A 20,550-nucleotide genomic window follows, 5' to 3' on the forward strand; every position below is an offset into this window, starting at 1 on the left:
AAGGATACCTTTTAGACATGAAAACCATGGACGCATCGTAATTTATCCAGTAGAGCACTTACATGAGGATAGTAAGATACAACATGGGAGTCATAAAACAAAGGTATGGTGTCATCAAAAAAAAAAAAAAAAAAAACAATCCAAACTAATTTATTCAACACCAGGAAATTGGAAATTTGAACAAAGACGCCAGGGGAAATCTGGTGACTACATAGCAACTATCATGAGACTTAATGATATCGACGTCATTTGTTCGTTAAATGATGACTGGAATTGAAGTAGCTGTCACTATGTTAGAGCGATTGAATTTTTTTTTTTTGATGAAAGAGCCGACAGAGATTTCTCTGACATGGACCCTGTAACAATAAGCAATTTCATGAAAAATCTGAACTTCCTTGTTATACCCTCTGCCTTTAGGACTGACAATTTGGAGTTCATTTAGCCATGTCAGTCCGACTGTTTGTCTGGCTAGTCGCACGATAACTCTTAAACTTACTTCCAAGCATACTACATGTTTGAATATGGATTAAATCGGTATACTCCTTCGTGTACCTCCCATTCAAAATGTGGAAAAAGTAAGTAAATAAATAAAAGTTGTGGCAAGTCCACACTTCCTGAGATGACGCAAAAGCTCAAACAAGTCTGCCGGCACCAAGTTTTGGGTACCTTCCACAAATAGTTTGGACAGAGTGCAGTATAAGGACTCGTTTTTAATTTTTTTGGAAACTTCTTGTGTAAGCGACACTTATTGATCTCTCACGACTTATCTGCTCATCAGCGTAAGACTAACTTTAGTTGACGACAGACATCTACCCACCTCTATACGTCTGGAAAGAGTTTCATTATTAAAAGATAGGTTACCAGACTGATAAAGCAGAATGAAGATACTCCAACGAAAAAACAAATAAAAACAAGTAAAAAAGTATCAGTAGCCTTGGCCGACAGAGATATACCCTCAACCTGTGTATATTGAAACAATTTTTCCCAAAAAACGTATGTATGAAAAAAATGTTAATTAGGATTAAAGAGCAAAAGTTTTGAGGAGGAAATACTTAAAGGAATCGACATTGACCATTATGGAAGTGGATCTCCAGCCACTACATATGGTGCCATAGAGGGTTTTACACCCTTTGGGCTGTTTCCTCAAGAAGTGTCGATTTGCCCCTGAAAAAACTTTTACCTTCGTAATTGAAGCAGCGAATGCAAGTTGCTTCAACAAAAATCAAAGTGATTCGATTGCAGGTTTGAAAGTGAACTTATCCGAAATTTTATTTGGGAGGTACTGGATGAAGTGGAGATATATAGTCCATATTTGAACCTGATCTATATTTGGTAGATATATTAGGATGTGTAAAGTATGGACCAATTTGGCGCCTCCCTTCAAAAGTTACCGAACGACAAATTTTTCCGAACATTTTTGAAATTTTGTGGAGGGGGTACCTGAAGGAGTGGACCGATATGGCTTATCTTCGAGATTAAGCTATGTTTGGACAAAATATTGCTAAGACCAAATTTTGGACCCAATCGGCAGATCCGTTCGATACTTATCTTGCGCTCCAACCACCTCACACGGTGTCATAGGGGTTTTGTGCTATTTTCTTAGGATGTATGGACTTGCCCCTGATGAAACTTGTACCATCGTAAAGGGAGTCAGTGAATGCAAGTTGCTTCAACAAAAATCAAAGTGATTCGAGAGGAGGTCTTAAAGTGAACTTATCCGAAATTTTGTGCGGGAGACACAAATATATTCCATATTCGAACCTGATCCATATCTGGTATATATATTTTAGTGTAGAAGTTTTTTGGTCATTGAGAACCTCAAATGTCAAATTTCGTCTAATTTGGTCAAACAAATGTATCTCGAATATTCAAATCGCGAGGTACCATTATATGGGGCCTATAAGAAAACGTAGACCTATCTTGACAATTTTTAGTGTAGAAGTTTTTTGGTCATTGGGAACATCAGATGTTAAATTTCAGCTAATTCGGTCAGAAAATTCTTAAAACACCTTAAATCGGGAGGTACCGTTATGGGGACTATCTTGACAATTTTTAGTTTAGAAGTTTTTTTGGTCATTGAGAGCCTCAAATGTCAAATTTCGCCTAATTCGCTAAAACAAATGTATCTAAAATACTTAAAATCGGGAGGTACCGTTATATAAGGCCTATACGAAAACGTAGACCTATATTGACAATTTTTTGTGTAGAAGTTTTTTGGTCATTGGGAACATCAAACGTAAAATTTCGGCTAATTCGGTCAAAAAATGTAGCTAAAATAATTTAAATCGAGAGTTACCATTATGTTGGGCCTATACTAAAACGTGGACCTATCTCCACCATTTTTGGTGCAGAAGTTTTTTTTACCTCATGGGCGGAAAATGTAGCTAAAATCCTCAAAATACCTTAAGTCGGGAGTTACCGTTATATGGGGGCTATATCAAAATGTGGACTATATAGCTCATCATCGAACTTGACATGACTATGAATGAAAATACACTCGGGTGCAAATTTTAGCGTTCTATCTTAATTATTGCGGACGCTAGAGTGTTTACTACAGACGGACAGATCGTCTTCGATTTTTATCCTGCTCGAGAATATTGAATATATAGTCGCAAATGAGTAGTTCGATGTGTTACAAACAGAAAAACAAACTTATATATCCTCGCTCCATACTATGGTGTAGGGTATAAAAAAAAAAACTAATTGAAAAAGGAAGGGACAACATTTGAATTGAGAAGTCCAACGGATATTATAACCTGCAAATGTAGTGAAGAAGGTCGTTGCTACGTTAATGCCACAGAAACAAATATTCCGTAACAACAACATTCAAAGAAGAAGAAAATCTTTTAAACAGTTATTAAAAATCATCAAGGGTGCGATTTTCATTTTCAAGAGGCTTCTAATGTCAATGTTAATTTTTAATTTATTTTTCCATTTTTTGCATTTAATCTTGAAGAGATTCACATCGAATTTTCCGAATATTTCCTTTTCTCCACTAACAAAAACAAACTTTTCCTTGACTCATGAACAAACATACATACATATGTACTACACATACATATATGGATGGATGATGTTGCCTAATAATAATGAATAAATTTTATTTTTGTACGGTTTGTTTAATTTTCGAAATCTTCCATTTGAAATTCATTCAATTTATAGAACATTGGAATTTTTTACACCCAGCAAAACCAAACCGAAACAACACAATTTGAAAATGATCAAAGTCATTCATAAAAAAATTATATTTCAGTCCATAATTGTCATGGGGATAGGATTCACCGATAAAGGTGTACACGGTTCTCTTGAAGCAAATTTAAATGGAAGGTGCTTACACCTGGGAAGTTTTTACAGATTCTTTAGTTCCATTTTGATAGGACTTGCGGTTTCCAAGCAAAATCGCAAAAACCTAAACAACCCCTAAAAATGTCAACTTGAATCGTGATTTATTTAAAAAGCGATCCGGTTTTTTTTTTTTTTATTTTTCTCATCTATGAACATTGTAGTTTCAGTATCTGCAAAACTTCCCAGGTACAAGCACCTTCCATTTAAAATTGCTTCAAGAGCACCATTGCTTGCACACCCATGATTGATTTGGCTCATTGGTATCAAATTTATTGCTGGGTTGTTCTAAGTGTGCTGGGGATGAAACATTTCTGGCCACTTGCTAACACTGTGTATTACGTCTTTGGATTAGAAACTTGCACTAGCGTAAGTAAATTTTTTGTGAGTCATTAATGCCCCACACATTTATGAACATCATATTTATCACAACAGGAGGCTGTTTCCATCCATATATCCATCCACAAGATAACCCATGATTCAATAAAGTTGAAGTGGTTATTGTGAAGGTTTCTTTTGTATATTTTAATATTTTAAATGGGTATGGAATAAATTTAATAGCTTATTAAAGAGCACTGTAGTTTATTATTTAATATTAAATTAATTTTTTGTATTATATTTTTCACGATTTGGTTTGATTTACATTCACATTTGTTTTCGGAAATTCGGAAGTAAATTTTCACTTTTAATTTATTTCAACGACAATTACAAAAATGTTTTAAACTTTTTAACACACCACTCTATTTTGTTGTTTTATTTATTTTTTATCAGATTTTGTTTAATGCAGAAATAAAAAAAACTTGTTTAGTTTTGGGCCAACGTTGAAAACTGAGTGAAATAAAAATTCATTGAAAACCCATGTCGGCGGCTGTTTTGTTATTTCATTTATTTATTATTTTTTGCACAATATGTATTAGACGGGATGGCACACCACCAAGCTAGTGATGCTGTTGATATTGGTTGCTATGAAGTTGGCGCTGATGATAAAAAAACGTTTATGCTGAAGTTGTTGCTGTTAACGCGTTTCGATGCGTTAAGTTGCGGTACAAGTTTTTGGCAAGAAAAAGGCATAACGCACCACAAAATATATTGACTGACTGCTCTTTACAATTTAGTTAATACAAACAACAGTTAGGCTAGCAGAGAAGCTTCCAAAACAAAGTTGCTGCCAGAGAGAGGTTTGCATCGTTTTCGTCTTCTTTTGTTGGGCGTTGCGTGTAGAAATAAATATACACAACAACTACGTTTCATTTCATTTAGAAAAAAAAGCGAACATAAAACAATTAGAGAAAGTGTTAAAACTTTATAGTAAACCACCAACAATAACCAAAACTCCCCTTTGGTCTTAATTATGGTTTAGCAGAGCACAACACATTTACTTTATCTATTTTTTTGGTTAATCTTCAACCGAACCTATTGATTGACAAAACTGTCATTCTAAAACACGGTATATTTTGACCGGTACGCAGCGTTGTTATGTACCGCAGCCGATGCTTAACTTAAACAAACTAAACGGAAGCAAAATTTTCCGGGGCCTAAATTGCAAAAATACCTGTTAAGAAGTCACTAGAAAGGACATGCGCTCTCTTCCTCGCTCTTATTTTTACAATAATGTTAAATAACATAACCCATGAAGGAAAATCTCTTATATGGAGTTTTTGACCCTTTAATCAATGCGAAAAATGGTTAAGACTGGTTAAAATGGAATGGACCGACATATACCATAGGGGGTTTTTACACCCTTCGGGATGTTTTCTCAAGAAGTATGGACTTGCCCCTGAAAAAACTTTTACCATCGTAATTGAGGCAACGAATGCATGTTGCTTCAAAAAAATCAAAGTGATTCGAGAGCAGGTCTTAAAGTGAACTTATCCGAAATTTTGTGCGGGAGGTACCGTTTGGAAATTTTGTGCGGGGGGTACCGAACGTGATCTATATATGGTGAATATATTAGGATGTGTAAAGTAAGTATGGATCAAATCAGCCACTCCCTTCAAGAGTTATCGTGAGCACAAGCTATTTTCTCAGGAAGTATGGACTTGCCCCTGATGAAACTTGTACCTTCGTATTGGGGACAGTGTATGCAAGTTGCTACAACAAAAATCAAAGCGATTCGTGAACAGGTCCTAAACTGAACTTTTCCGAAATTTTGTGTGGGAGGTACCCGAAGGAATGAACTGATTGAGTCCATATTGGAACCTCATCAAGTCTGGTAGAAACTCACGATGTGCAAAGTATGGACTAAATCGGTAACTTCCTTCAAGAGTTATCGTGCGCACAAATTTTCCGAACATTTCCGAACTTTTGTGGGGGAGGTACCGGAAGGAGTGGACCGATATAACCCATCTTCGAACTTAAACTAAGTTTGGACAAAATATTGCGAAAGCAAAATTTTGGATCAAATCGTTTCATCCGTTCGAGAGTTATCGTGCGCACCAGCCAGCCAGACAGACAGTCGGACGGACATTGCTAAATCGACTCCAAATTGTCTGAAACACATTTCGTCCAAACATACTTGGGGTCTAAAACCGTTATTTCGATGAGGCACATTTTGCCCGTATGAAAGTGTATATACCCTCGTTAGCATAAATGCTGAGGGTATAATAATGAGGTGATGAAGTGGAGTGCCAAGATGCTCGAGGACATATGGAAGAATTCCATTTAGCCGTGTTTGAAAAGCAGTCCTTTGTGGTATTCTAAAATAAGAAGTCGATGACCCGTAGAGTGAAAGAGGGAATTCTCCAAGACGGAGTGATATTTCCGGAACTGCTTAACCCCTACCTTTAGGAAATTTCAAATCCTCCAGACGGCATTGACTATGACGACGGTTATACGATGAATCCCACGGCAGCGGGTTCTTTAGTACAGGATTGACCCGGAACTACACAACATCATCGTTCCGACCAGCGACTGCCACCTTAGTGTACATATGCTTGTATTTCGTTTCGTTTTTCTGTGTTGGGAGCAGCATATCCCGGAATGCCTGCTCCGAATTCTTTTGGTCCGTGCCGGGACAGAGGAAAACCCAATATATCTGTGTTCAGTTTGTCACATCCGCATCTTCACCCACATCCAACCTTCGCTGAGATGCAATAGATGTCAAGAGTGGGTGCATCTAACGGGTGCTCTGGACTTGTCCACGTGAGGGACTACGACAGGGACTATGTTGCTGCATGTTGTGTGAATACAGTCCCCAGTGAGTCGTCATCGGTTTACGAAACTCCCTCGTCGTCTGATTATGAGACTCCCCCGCAGTCCCCCCCCCTCGACAACAACCACACATGCAGCCTTTAACACCAGCCGTTATTGTCCCAATCCCGGAAAATGCATCCTTTTTGCAGTTTAATTGCAATGGACTCCGAGATCGAGGAAACAGTAGATTTCATGAGTCTGAGGAATATCAAGGTCGCTGCGGTGCAAGAAACTAAGCTCAATAACAACTGTAGCTTACAACATTGTGATGGTTACAATGTGCTAAGGAAAGATCGCACCAGAAGTGGAGGTGGGGGATTAGCTTTCCTATTGCACCAGTCTGTCCAATACAGACCTATCTCGCTTGAGCCTGTCTCTAATGACCCGTACATGGAATGTATGGGGGTAGCAGTCAGGTGTGGAACTGCCGAGATAGAGGTGCTAAACGTATACATCCCTCGGAGAAATAGCTGTATGGTTATACGATCTGGCGTCCGATTATATCGTCGATGACATATGTAAGAATAGCTGAGTTAGTACAGTACGTCCATCAGAGGTATATGAAAGTATCCCACCGCTAAATTTACTGCATGAGGCTGCACCTGAACTTATTGGCCGATGGTGTCCTGAATCCGACCACAAACTACACGAAGATATTGGGTGTGGCGTTTGATATATAGCATGTTTAAGTCCTCTACTCAACCGCTGGCTGCTATTTGCCACAAGATCAGAAGTAGGAAGCAACAAGGTCCTTCAACTTGACCTGCAGCACCTATAAAGCAATATGTTGACCTGTGGTAACCCAGCAAACCAATCGTACCGACATCTTAACAAAATCGGAACAAAATTCGAACGATACGTCCGATGTCTAAACCGAAATCATAACGATATCTTCACGAAAGTTGTATGAAGTGGTTGGCATAATTTAGGAACAAAATATCGGAGCGACATCCTATCGATTTCAATCCGATTTCGTAACGAAATCTGAAGAAAATCCTTGGGAAATTCGGAAAGGAAATTTCTTTCCGACATTCGTTCCGAAATCGGTACAAAATCTGAACTATTTCCGATCCGAAAAATCGTTTAGAAATCGGAACGACGTTGCTTTTGAAATTGTTCAGATGTGTCGGAAATCCGACATTTGGTTTGCTGGGAAGATATGCGTCATCATTGTGTTAGGTAAATATTAGCTCTTGTTGGTGGAAGAATATTCAAACCTTGAAGAATGACACACTGAGGGCAGTAACAGGGCAAACGAATATATCGGTCAATAGGTCAGTGTTTCCCGATATTTGGAAAATGGCGAGGATAATTGCGCAAAACCAAATCAGCTATCAAATGATATTCATATCGTCCGATCTTCCTCTTTGTCACCGCTAACCAAGGTTTTGTTCACTTCTGATCTAGAGGGAGAAGTCCAAAGGAACAAACGAGAACCATTGTGGCAGAGGATTCCTTGTACAGGGTTGATATATCTATTATATATACATTAGTATTCATATGAGAGAAGTCTCCCTTGTCCCGCCTGGGATGTTTGTGGAACATTATTATTAGTATTCATATGAGCAGAAGTTGTATGAATTATAGCGTAGAGCGTGTGGCTTACTAAATCATTTGGATCATTGAGCGGCGGGTTTGCTTGCATAATAACATAACACATATAATCAAAAATTGAACGTCTATTTATTGGTAACTTAAATTTCCCTTTTGGGAAATTCGATACGATTTAGGAAATATTTTACAAATAATATTCGTTGTACACATCTTTGCACATCATTGTAAAGTTTTTAGGAACTCTTGTGGATCACTAAGCCTCACTGGCCTTTCATTGTGGCAGTTGCATAAATGTGTTTGATTATCACATGTTCATCTCCTTTCCTTCTTCAACTATTCCACTTTATTACAAATCATCATTCAATCTCTGTATCCATAATTTCCACAACGAAAGACTTTCTTTGCCGAATTTCGCTTATGATTACGCACAAATTTTTATCAATTCTATCACTATTATCATCACAACCACCACCCATCATCATCATCATCTTCTTCTTAATTAAACACACCACACCTTCTTGTGATTAGCTAGAGAAAAATATCGAATCGAAAAAATCCGCCACCGCAAAACCACCGTTCACATGCACGTTTAAATAAATACTAAACATTATTTCCGAATTATTTTCTATGATTTTTTTTTTTTTTTGCTTTTTTGGAAAAACTAAAATGTTTATCATTTGCTTTTTTTTGCAGAGTATTAAAGACAAATCATAGGAAAATAGCCAAAGAAATTAATAAAGTAGCTACACTACTAAGCGGTTTGCTGGCTGGTTGGCTAAGTTAGCATACCCCCACCAAAAATATAAAATAAAACACATGTCCGGCGCTCACCGTTCATCGAGTAACATGAAACATACATTCCAACAAATACACCAAGTATATGTAAATATGTATGTACGTATGTGTGTGAAGTGGGAGGCAGGCGACTCTAAACAGGAAAAGCAAAATTCCATAATAATTCAAATATCATCCGTATACGCACAAAAGTTTTTATCGAGCGAACGAACGGACCGAACGAGCGAGTCATAGCCGCCATGTGGCTGTCCAGCTAACGGTTAAACAGACAGACAAATTCTTATGGACACAACAACAAAACCAACATAACGAAATTGGCCCAAACCCTCTCCTTCTCCACTCTAATGACCGGACCCTACCCACGAAAAAATGAAACAAATCTGTTACATGCCATTAATAAATACCCCCATAAACATGCCTAATTCCTTAGGCTATCTCCTTGCCCAAAAAGGGATAGGTGTCTGTCGTCTATGGTGCTATGTTTGGTGACAACCAAGAATTTTAAATGCAAACAAACACACAACTCTTGGCGTGGCATTAACCTTTTCATAGCCATTTTTTGTTTTGAAAAATTATTTATGGCGGCAACGGAGTAGAAATTATGAAATTGTTATGTTATCAATATCTGTTATGACAAGGGTAAGGCAGGGGATTTAATACCCTAATGTATGAAGTGTAGGGTGGAGTGGTAAAGAAACAGTAACTTAAAAATCTATTAAGCTGTTTGGCGGATTCGAATTTAGGTAGGTATAGGTCAATAATAGTTATCATGGTGTGAACTAAATGTTGACCCTTCCCAACTTGCCTAGTCTACATTTCGCCATCGTCTTTTCAAGAGGCCACAAAAAATCCTTGCAGAAAGGTAAGAAAAATATGGTTATTAGCCATATTTTTGCGCCCCTGTGAGCTGTTCCCTGGTTATGTGGGTGGGTATCATCAACTGTAGACCTAATTATACTACTCGCAGCTTCAATGAGAATATAATTGGCCAGGAAATTATTAAAGGGTGTTTTTTTTAAGCTAGATAAAACTTTAAATTGTAAAAAGTAACACAAAAAATTAAATTTTGATGAAACTTTTTTTTATTTGTTTCAGTATACTCTGACAAATCATCATGAATAGACTCACGCTTGAACAACGCTACGAAATTATCCAAATTTACTTTGAAAATCAGTCGTCGATTCGCACAACTTATAGACGACTTCGTCATTTGTATGGCGTTCAGCGATGAGGCGCATTTTTGGCTTAACGGGTTTGTTAATAAGCAAAATTGCCGCATATGGAGTGAGACCAATCTACAAGAGACCCTACAGACTCCATTACATCCAGAAAAATGCACCGGATGGTGCGGTTTTCACGCTGGTGGCATCATCGGATCTTATTTCTTCAAAAATGAGGCCGGAGCTCGCGTTACGGTCAATGGAGATCGTTACCGCACCATGATCAATGATTTTTTGTTTGAAAATATGGATGACATTGATCCGGAGAAGATGTGGTTTCAACAGGATGGCGCTACGTGCCATACGGCGAACGCAACCATCGACTTATTGAAATCAAAATTTGGCGATAAGTTGATTTCGAGAAGTGGACCTGTCAATTGGCCTCCGATTTGACACCTCTCGATTATTTCCTGTGGGGCTACGTGAAGTCACTGGTTTATGCTGATAAACCAGCAACAATTGATGCCTTGGAAGCCAGCATTGTTCGTGTTATTCGTGACATACGGCCAGCAGTGCTCGAAAAAGTGGCCAAAAATTGGACGTCCAGAATGCACTTCGTCAAGAACAGCCGCGGTGCCCATATGCCCGAAATCATTTTCAAATGTTAATGTCACGTATTGATCTTTCGAATAAAAAAAAAAAAATTTGATTACAATTTAATTTTTTGTGTTATTTTTTTCAATTTCAAGTTCTATCGGGCTTAAAAAACACCCTTTACATTCATGTAATCAGAATCATAAGGACTTTCTTCGATGAAAATTTCAAAACAATCCTCGAACAGTTATTAAACTGATCATAAGCGAAAATAGTAGGCTTTTTGGTTGTTGTTCTGGAGCTTCTGGACCATTATGTCCGGAGGCATAGACTTTTCACCGCTGCTGCGGCTACTTGTGATAAATAACATTTTGGCGGAATTCGACAATCAGGGCACTAAGGTTGTCGCGTACGCCGACGATGTGGTTATGCTGATAACAGGCAAATTCTTGTCTACAATCTCGGAGCTTATGCAAAGAGCTATATCAAGGCTGTCCCGTTGGGCCACCGCAAATGGCCTTGGTGTAAATCCAACAAAGACAGAACTGGTACTGCAGAAAGCGTAACCTCGGTGACTTAGTGCCACCAACACTGGATATGGTACAATTACATCTATCTCCTGAGGCTAAATACCTAGGTACAATCCTGCAATTAAGATGGAAAAGGAACAATGGGAACGGACGAAGAGAGGTATGATTGCACTCTATTCATCCAAGAATTCGATTGGGAAGAGCTGGGGATTGAATCCAGCTATTATACACTGGTTGTATAATGCTGTTGTCAGACCCATCTTATCCTACGGATGCCTTGTCTGGTGGCACGCGCTTCGACATAAATCGAACTTCGGCAACATAGACAAGGTGCAGAGGGCAGCCTCGATCCTGGAATTTTTAGAAGTACACCGCAAGCGGCTCTAAATGCGATGTTGAACCTCTTGCCCATGAGCATCAAAGTCCAAGCGGCACGTAGTGCCCTAAGGCTACATGAATTGAATCGTTGGCGCGACAGCACCTATGGACATGGATGCATTCTTCAGGAGCTGGGACCAAACCTTAGCTTAAATCCACAGGGGAAATTCAGCGACTACATATCACTAGTCCAAAGATTTGAAGATATTGAGGTCGTTATCCCTAGTAGAGATGACTGCATCCGTAGTAACCCTCCTCTGGACGGTCTGGCTTTCTACACAGACTGTTCCAAGATGGATAAAGGTACCGGAGCTGGCGTCTACTGCGAAAAGCTTTGTCTCGAACACTCATACAGGTTAAACAGTGACTGTAGCGTTTTCCAAGCTGAAATCTTCGCGATCAGAATGGCTGCAGAGTTGATAAAAAGTCTGGATGCAGAAATCTTTTAACCGGTGACTATCTTCGTTGATAGTCAGCCGGCTCTTAAAGCCATCAAATCCTCCAACATCAAGTCTGAGGCCTCCAACATCAAGTCTGAGGAGTGTATAACTGCTTTGGAGAACTTCACAAACACTGTCCGACTCTGATGGGGTTCCGGGACACTGTGACATTATGGAAAACGAGAAGGCTGATGAACTGGCAAGGCATGGGTCGCAATCGACAAGTCTAGCAACCACTGATTCTATCAAACCACCCATATGTCACTTTTTCCGGAGGTTGGAAACGTTCTTTGAAGAACGAGTCAAGGAACTATGGCACAATAGATCAAGGTGCAACGTTACAAGGGCAATTTGGCCGACTCTATCAACAAACAGAACAACTTCACTCTTAAATTTGAGCAAATCAGAAATTAGGGTATTGACGGGGGTCATTACCGGTCATAGCAACATCCGAGCATTTACCACAAATTGGCAGGATGATGGCGTGGACTATTGTAGGCTCTGTGAAGATGAGGAGGAAGGGAGACTATGGAGCATATTTTATGCCGCTGCCCGATGACAGCTCGAAAGTGACATAGTTTAACTAGAGTATGCTTTCCTCATATGTTGCTAATTTAAATATTTGCGGGGAGTATCCTTTAAAGATTTGTAGACGGGAAAGAATCAGCAAAAGGATAAAATTTGAAGTTGGTGATTGGAGGGGAGTTTCATTCTCGGGGACCACTTAACTTCATCCTCCACCATTGTTTTGAAAATTCCATGCTTTTATGTAGTTTTTCTATACGAATATCCTTATTTATGTGAACTTTTAATGATTTCTAGAGTAGCGTGACCACAATGCATATTTTTACCCGTATTTGCAAAAAAAACTTAACAAATATCGGCAGATTCCACATTTAATGAATAGAATTCATTTTAAACTTTTACTTGCAATTTTATTTTAGTGTGGACCGGGACTAATGAAAAATCTATAAAAGCATTGGAAATATGTATCAACTTAAATTACAAAGTCATAGCTGAATTTGAATATGGCAACAACAGTAAAGTTGTTACAGAAAATATAACATAGGATCATGGATATTGATTGATCATTAATAAATGAAATAAAAATTGTATTCCTCCATATCATATAACGCCGACAATATAAAAGGATAAAAATCTTTGCTTTATATTCGTAGTCATACACATTCTAATAACATTCTTTCACTTGCCTTCTCGATTTTCCTCAACAAAAAATTACTTTCTCTTCTAGAAGGAAAAAAGAAAAAAATAGAGCAAATCTTCCATGACAATACGTGTTTTTATATGACATTTGTTATTAATTATGGGTAGCATTGACCGCTCTTCACTTACAATTCAAGTGTCTCGTGTATTTACTATAAATGTTCATACATAAAAATGGCTATATTGGCAAGTGTCATTTAATAAGGAAACTTGTTGAGCCAATCCAAACCAAAAACCGCAAACATGAAAAAGAAGCTACGTTTGTTTGCCCGCCAAACATGCAATACATGTATGCCCCATTGAAAGCAGTAACTTATTTTCAAAACCACAGTTGTTTGCTAGCCATGAATTTGTTATGTTTAAATGTGCATTTAATTATTAGTAAATTGTATTTTGTGTTGGTTTTTGTTGCGTTGATGGTGATGGTGATGATGACGATGATAGTTAAAGAAATCCTTAAGCATAACAATTTTCCAATTGGAGTGAAACTAAGCTTGGTGTTCTCTCTGTTTTCGTTTCTTTTAGATTTTATCAAAAAATATCTTTTCGCACTTCACATCCACTATACCAGATATTGTTTTGAAATTTATTCAACAGCACAACACGATTATCATTTTTGTTTTCTAATGTATGCTTGAGGAACTAAATGTTTCTTTTTTCTTGGCAATCACATAGCAACAGCTAAAACACCAGATAGATCTTGTCCGTTATCCAGGCAATATTAATTGAAAACATTTCGGTTTTTTGTTGTTTTTCTGCCAAGTATAGAAAAATTATGAAATCATAGAGATATGCATGCAACAATATTAATTTTGAATCAGTTTTCCATTGTTTAGTTTTAAAACGAATTAGAATTCTTTTTGTATGGGAGTGTGAATAAAATAGAGGGGTCAATGTTTGAATGTTGATACATTAAAATTTTGGTCATTTTTACCCTCAGCCTTTAGGCTAATGAGGGTATATACAAGACGTTCATACTACCAAAAAGTGACTCATCGAAAGGTGCCCCAAGTATGTTTGGATGAAATCCGTTTCAGACAATTTGGAGTCGATTTAGCCATGTCCGTCCCTCTGTTTGGATGACTGGGGCGCACGATAACTCTCGGACGTATCAGCCGATTTGGTCCAAAATATGCCTTTCTTAATATATTGTTCAAACTTAATTTAAGTTCGAATATGGTCCATATCGGAAAAGTGCAGTTTAAGTCCTGCTCTCGAATAGTTTGATTTTTTTGCCCTCAGCATTTATGCTAACGAGGGTATATCACCAATATTTTTGAAAATTTAACATAGATGAAGCCAAGGTTTACCCTTTTAGAATACGCGACTTGTGGTTCTATACTATACAAATTAAATACTTTTGGATACAATGAAATGTTGTTGGACGTGGCAAAAAATATTGGCCTTAAAAGATAATTTGTGTGGAAGCTGTGGCTATATTTATGTTAAAAAATGGGTAAAAATGGGTTGAAGCCACCATGTCTTTTTTTGTTTTCTCTCGATTTGTGAGTAAACCACACTTCCTTCGATTTTCCTGTCAAAGTAAAAGTAGAAGCAAACTAAATAAGGATCATCTCACTAATGTATTACTTTTCAAAATTTGAACTGCTTCTACCATTAAATGATGCTGACATTTTGAAGCCAGTTTTACAGTGTTTTTTTGACATTTTCTTCTAATTTCATTCCGCAAACAGGTTTTACAAAAAGTCGTATATAGGATTGTAGAACTCGCGATTCTGAGTTATTTGATATATGTGTCGTGAATGTAGTCTACACAGCTTCATAGAAATCTGCATCCAAATACGGAAATTTTGTGTGCACATTTTTCTAAAAATCATATTTTTCGGGCCTAATATTTACAATTGTCATTCGATTTCCTCGTACTTGATTGCACATTTTAGTTTTTTACGTTCCGGATCTAATAAATCATTCCCCGTGAAAATCCATCCTCTAAAACGCGAGTTACAAGAAAGTCCAAAGTAGAAATATCACCTAAAATTGTTTTTGGAAATAACGCGTATTTTATCGCGTTTTCTGCGGTTCGTTTCCACTGCAATGAAACAACTAATACAGCATCGTCGTTTTAGCGGAAACAGAGTTTTGAAAACTTCAGTGATAAAGGAGCTACATTCATTTTATCCCAAAAAATAGCGTGTGATGCTACATCCACGGTTCTTAATTGATCGCTTGAAATAGATATATATCGATGTAGATTTTCATGGTGGACATTGAAATCGGATGCGGACAAAAATTGTATGCACTTTGCGCAAATTAGCGATATTTTATAGGTATTTTAATGCTAAGATGCAGCTGATGCTACATCTTAGCCTCCAAATTAAATTTCGAAAAATATATACAAATTACAAGATATGGTCTTGCTGTACATGAAAATCACATGCGGACAAAATGATTTTGATAATTACGCGATTTACACGTATTTTCAAATGCATATAAATACAAATGGGTTATTTGACCTCTATTTCCATTTCAGAAGCTTTGACATATATCCTCATTAACCCAATTAGCTTCCCTAATGGGAAAGCTTTAATATGAATGTCAATAAAGCAAAATCCGTCTATTTTATTGGGAGATTTAAGCAAAATGAAGGAAGTATTCCTGTAAATTTTTACAATATTTTCAACTACATAATGCATATGAAAAAAATATTTTTTCAAACAAAAAATTATTTGTTGACCAAAATATGTGCTTGTTTTGGCTGTAACATCCAAACTATAACACCAATCTGTATGATAGCAGTCTCATTTGATACGCCGTGAAGTTTGGATCTACAACAATTTTTTATGTAATTATATGACCACTAAATGGGCTTTAATTTTGAAAAAAGTAGACTTATATTCAATAATTTAGCAATTGTATGTACATTCCGCGAATTCTGTGTAACATTTTGCAGGTATTATAAAATCTACTCGCTGAAGTCACTCCGAGAGAACTTTTTTGTAACATTTGTGCTCATTAAAATAATTAGCGTTTTTATAATATTTTCTTTCTTAAAAAGGGAAATAAAAGCGCCATAACTTTTGTCCGCAACAACCAAAAATTGGCTCGCGACCAGATTCCTACTGGGAATCTTTTTCTTAACCTACATATCAAAAATCGTTGATGTAGCGCGAAAAAAAATTATCCTTTTTTTCTGAAATGGAATATGAAATAATTGACAATATTCCTGATATACACTTTCATACTAGCAAAATGTGCCTCATCGAAATAATGCTTTTAAACCCCAAATATGTTTGGACGAAATGTGTTTCATATTTTGTCCAAACATTTGTTGTGTATTTATTTCAGCTATAGTCCATATTTTGTTGCTTCAAAATTTGAAGAAACAAAATGTTTAACAGTGGATAATGAAATTGATTACTACGAGCGGAGGCAGAGAATACTATAGTTTCGGAAGCAGCCAAACTTCCTCATCAGTTCTCTTAACCGCTGACTCGGTGTCGATAAACAGGTCAATAAGAGTGACCAGAAAATTAAACAGAACGAGAAATTTTCTGTATCCTCCTAAATCTGTTGACCGCACAATTGAGTCAGAATAATCAAAATCATATACCCACTACTGTTTTTTATGCTGTCGCATAAAGAAGACAAGCATAAGTAGTGTTGTTTGCAGTAAGCAGAGATCACAACAAAATGTTGTTTTTGCTTTATGCGTAGTCAACAAGTAAGGCCGTGCTGATTGCCTGTTATTGTTGTTGGCTTTGTATTGTTGGACTGCAAAATAATACTTGTTGTGTATTTATTTCAGCTATAGTCCATATTTTGTTGCTTCAAAATTTGAAGAAACAAAATGTTTAACAGTGGATAATGAAATTGATTACTACGAGCGGAGGCAGAGAAAAAAACAGTAGTGGGTATATGATTTTGATTATTCTGACTCAATTGTGCGGTCAACAGATTTAGGAGGATACAGAAAATTTCCCGTTCTGTTTAATTTCCTGGTCACTCTTATTGACCTGTTTATCGACACCGAGTCAGCGGTTAAGAGAACTGATGAGGAAGTTTGGCTGCTTCCGAAACTATAGTATTCTCTGCCTCCGCTCGTAGTAATCAATTTCATTATCCACTGTTAAACATTTTGTTTCTTCAAATTTTGAAGCAACAAAATATGGACTATAGCTGAAATAAATACACAACAAGTATTATTTTGCTGTCCAACAATACAAAGCCAACAACAATTTTGTCCAAACTTAGTTTAACTTCGAAGAACAAAAGTTCGGAAAATTTTCGAAAAATTTGTGCGCAAGGTAACTCTTCTCAATCGGCCCCCTCCTTCGGGTACCTCCCACACAAAATTTCGGAAAAGTTCAGTTTAGGACCTGTTCACGAATCGCTTTGATTTTTGTTGTGGCAACTTGTATTCACTTCCCCCATATAACGATATAAGTTTCATCAGGGGCAAGTCCATACTTCCTGAGAAAACAGCCTGAAAGGTACAAAAAAGCCCTATGACACCGTGTGTAGTGGTTGGAGCGCAAGATAACTCTAGAACGTATCTGCCGATTCGGTCCAACATTTGGCCTTAGTAATATTTTGTCCAAACATAGTTTAAGTTCGAAGATAAGCCATATCGGTTCACTCCTTCAGGTACCTCCCCCACGAAAGTTCAAAAATGTTCGGAAAAATTGTTCGCACGATAACTCTTGATGGGAGTGACCGATTTGGTCCATACTTTACACGTCCTAAAATATCTACCAGATATTGATCAGGTTCGAATATGGACTATATTTGTTCACTCCTTCGGGTACCTCCCACACAAAATTTTGGATAAATTCACTTTAAGAACTGCACTCGCATCACTTTGATTTTTGTTGAAGCAACTTGCATTCGTTGTCTAAATTACGGCATTAAAAGTTTTTTCAGGGGCACGTCCATACTTCTTAAGAAAATAGCCCGAAAGTTGTAAAAAACACCTATGGCACCATATGTAGCGGCACACTTTCGATATTGTAATATTTCTATGAATATTAGATGAAATTCGAAGGTTGTGCTTATAGGTCCACTCCTTCCGGTACCTCCCCCACAAAAGTTCGAAAATATTCGCTAAAATGGTGCACGCGATTTCTCATTTGGTCCAAACTTTGGATCTCTACATATTGTCGAAATGTAGTTTATGTTAAAATTTGGGCCCTATCTGTCCAATCCTTGTAGTGCCACCCGCACAAATGTTTAAAATTTTTGTGTGGTTAAGGGTATGTATGTTCGAGGATCTTTTGGAAATTTTTACCGAAGATTTTTCTAGTGGCCCTGTTTACAGCGATATTATGTTTTTCGTAGGCTAGTGTCATAAAAAAGCTCGATCTATCGATATCCCCGCAATGTCCGTCCGTCTGTCTGGCTGGAGCGCACGATAACTCTCGAACGGATGAACCGATTCGGTTCAAATTTTAGCTTTCGTAATATTTTGCCCAAACTTAGTTTAAGTTCGAAGATGGGCTACATCGGTCCATTCCTTCCGGTACCTCCCACACAAAAGTTCGAAAATGTTTGGAAAATTCGTGCGCACGATAACTCTTGAAGGGAGTAACCGACTTGGTCCATACTTTGCACATCCTGAAATGTGTACCAGACTTAGATAAGGTTTCAATATGGACTCAATCGGTCCACTCCTTCGTGTACCTCCCACACAAAATTTCGGAAAAGTGCAGTTTAGGGCAATATCTCGAATCGCTTTGATTTTTGTTTTAGCAATTTGTATTCACTGCCCCCCATACGAAGGTACAAGTTTCATTAGCGGCAAGTCCATACTTCCTGAGAAAATAGCATGAAAGATGCAAAAGACCCCCTGGAGCGCAAGATAACTCTAGAATGGTTCTGCCGATTCGGTCCAACATTTGGCCTTAGTAATATTTTGTCCAAACATAGTTTAAGTTCGAAGATAAACCATATCGGTCCACTCCTTCAGGTACCTCCCCCACAAAAGTTCATGTTCATGTTCGGACAAATTGTTCGTACGGTAACTCTTGAAGGGAGTGGCCGAATTGGTCCATACTTTACACATCCTAATATATCTACCAGATATAGATCAGGTTCAAATATGGACAATATTTGTCAATTCCTTCAGGTACCTCCCACACAAATTTCGGATAAGTTCACTTTAAGACCTGATATCTAATCACTTTGATTTTTGTTGAAGCAACTTGCATTCACTGCCTCAAACAGCCCGAAGGGTGTAAAAACCCACAAAAACTTGGCAACCCTATGGCTGAGTAAACGTTTGTTTATATCGCAGCTGATCGTGTGCTGATTTATTTACTTTTTCGCTGTTGTCTTGTGAGAATTTTTGCTGTAGTACATTCGGAAGTAAAATTTATGCTGTATAAAATTGGAGATTTGCTGAAACCTAGTTTAATTCTCGGATAATTCGGAAAAAAACTTTTTGGCGTGGTGTTGCATCATCTTTTGCATTCTTTTTTTGACATTTGGTAAAGAATACCGTTGACGTGAATATTTTGTTGGTGCCGCCTGTAAATTGCTGCTGTTGTTGTTGTTGAAAATGCCGGCTTCTAAAGCTAATAAAACGAATGATAAATGTGGATTGTGCTCAAATCCTATAACCAAACAAGGGAGCATAGAATGTAGAATATGCTGCAAGTGGATTCATGTGTCTTGTGCGAAACTTACAGAAAAAGATCTGTCATACTTTAAATCATCTAGTGCAGCCTCTTTTATCTGTTCAGCTTGTGAATGTAATCTCGGGAACATACGTGATAACAATGCTGTTGCCCGTGATATTCGAGATGTTAAAAAGCAACTAGAATCATTTGTTGGAGTCCACCAATCTGAACTCAATACTATTACAAGTGCAATTCAGGGTATGAAAGCAGATTTGAGTTCATGTTTGGCGGAGATCAAAGCTGACATCATTAAATGCAACGACCGTGTTCATGATGTTGAAGAGATGGCGAAATCCAAGATATCAAAATTGGAAGTTGAAAACAATATCCTGCATAGACGTATTAATCGTGGTGATTTTGTTATTGGTGGTTTACCGGATGGTCTTCAGGATCTTATTCTGCCTGTTATTTCGCTGGCTACATTCTACAAGGTCAGCTTAAATAGAAGTGATGTAAACCATGTTTGTTATATCCATGGAAGGAAGCAAATTCTGGTCAAACTAAATAATGTAGCACTGCGAGATGAATTAATGAAACAATATTTCAAAACCCGTACCTTGCGTGTGTGTGATATCATTACTGATGGTCCTGGCAGTGAAGTTATAAGCCGTGTGTATCTTAATGACCATTACACTCCAGCTGCTGCTAATCTGAGTGTGATATGCAGTAAACTTCGCAAGTTAAATATTATATCAAAGTTTAAAAT

General features: G+C 37.5%; 2 protein-coding genes across 6 annotated transcripts in view; one reads left to right on the top strand and one right to left on the bottom strand.

Moving 5' to 3' along the window:
- Nucleotides 1–20,550, bottom strand: part of capt (adenylyl cyclase-associated protein 1) — a 59,094-nt gene that overhangs the window by 30,640 nt on the left and 7,904 nt on the right. The window contains exon 1 of one of the 5 annotated variants that reach the window (XM_073971375.1): nt 8,603–12,946. The exons of 1 other annotated variant lie outside the window; for it this stretch is intronic. The gene's annotated coding sequence lies outside the window, so the exon portion shown is untranslated. Of the gene's footprint in view, nt 1–4,078; nt 4,396–4,721; nt 4,853–8,602; nt 12,947–20,550 lie in introns of those variants that run through there. 3 more of the 5 variants (XM_073971374.1, XM_073971372.1, XM_073971373.1) reach the window with 3 other exon arrangements.
- The window catches only part of Tango14 (transport and golgi organization 14), a 53,437-nt gene that overhangs the window by 16,707 nt on the left and 16,180 nt on the right, over nt 1–20,550 (top strand). The window lies entirely within an intron of this gene.

This window comes from Musca autumnalis, unplaced genomic scaffold (genome assembly GCF_047663935.1).
Source record: "Musca autumnalis isolate F117 unplaced genomic scaffold, ASM4766393v1 scaffold_2, whole genome shotgun sequence".
Lineage (NCBI taxonomy): Eukaryota > Metazoa > Arthropoda > Insecta > Diptera > Muscidae > Musca > Musca autumnalis.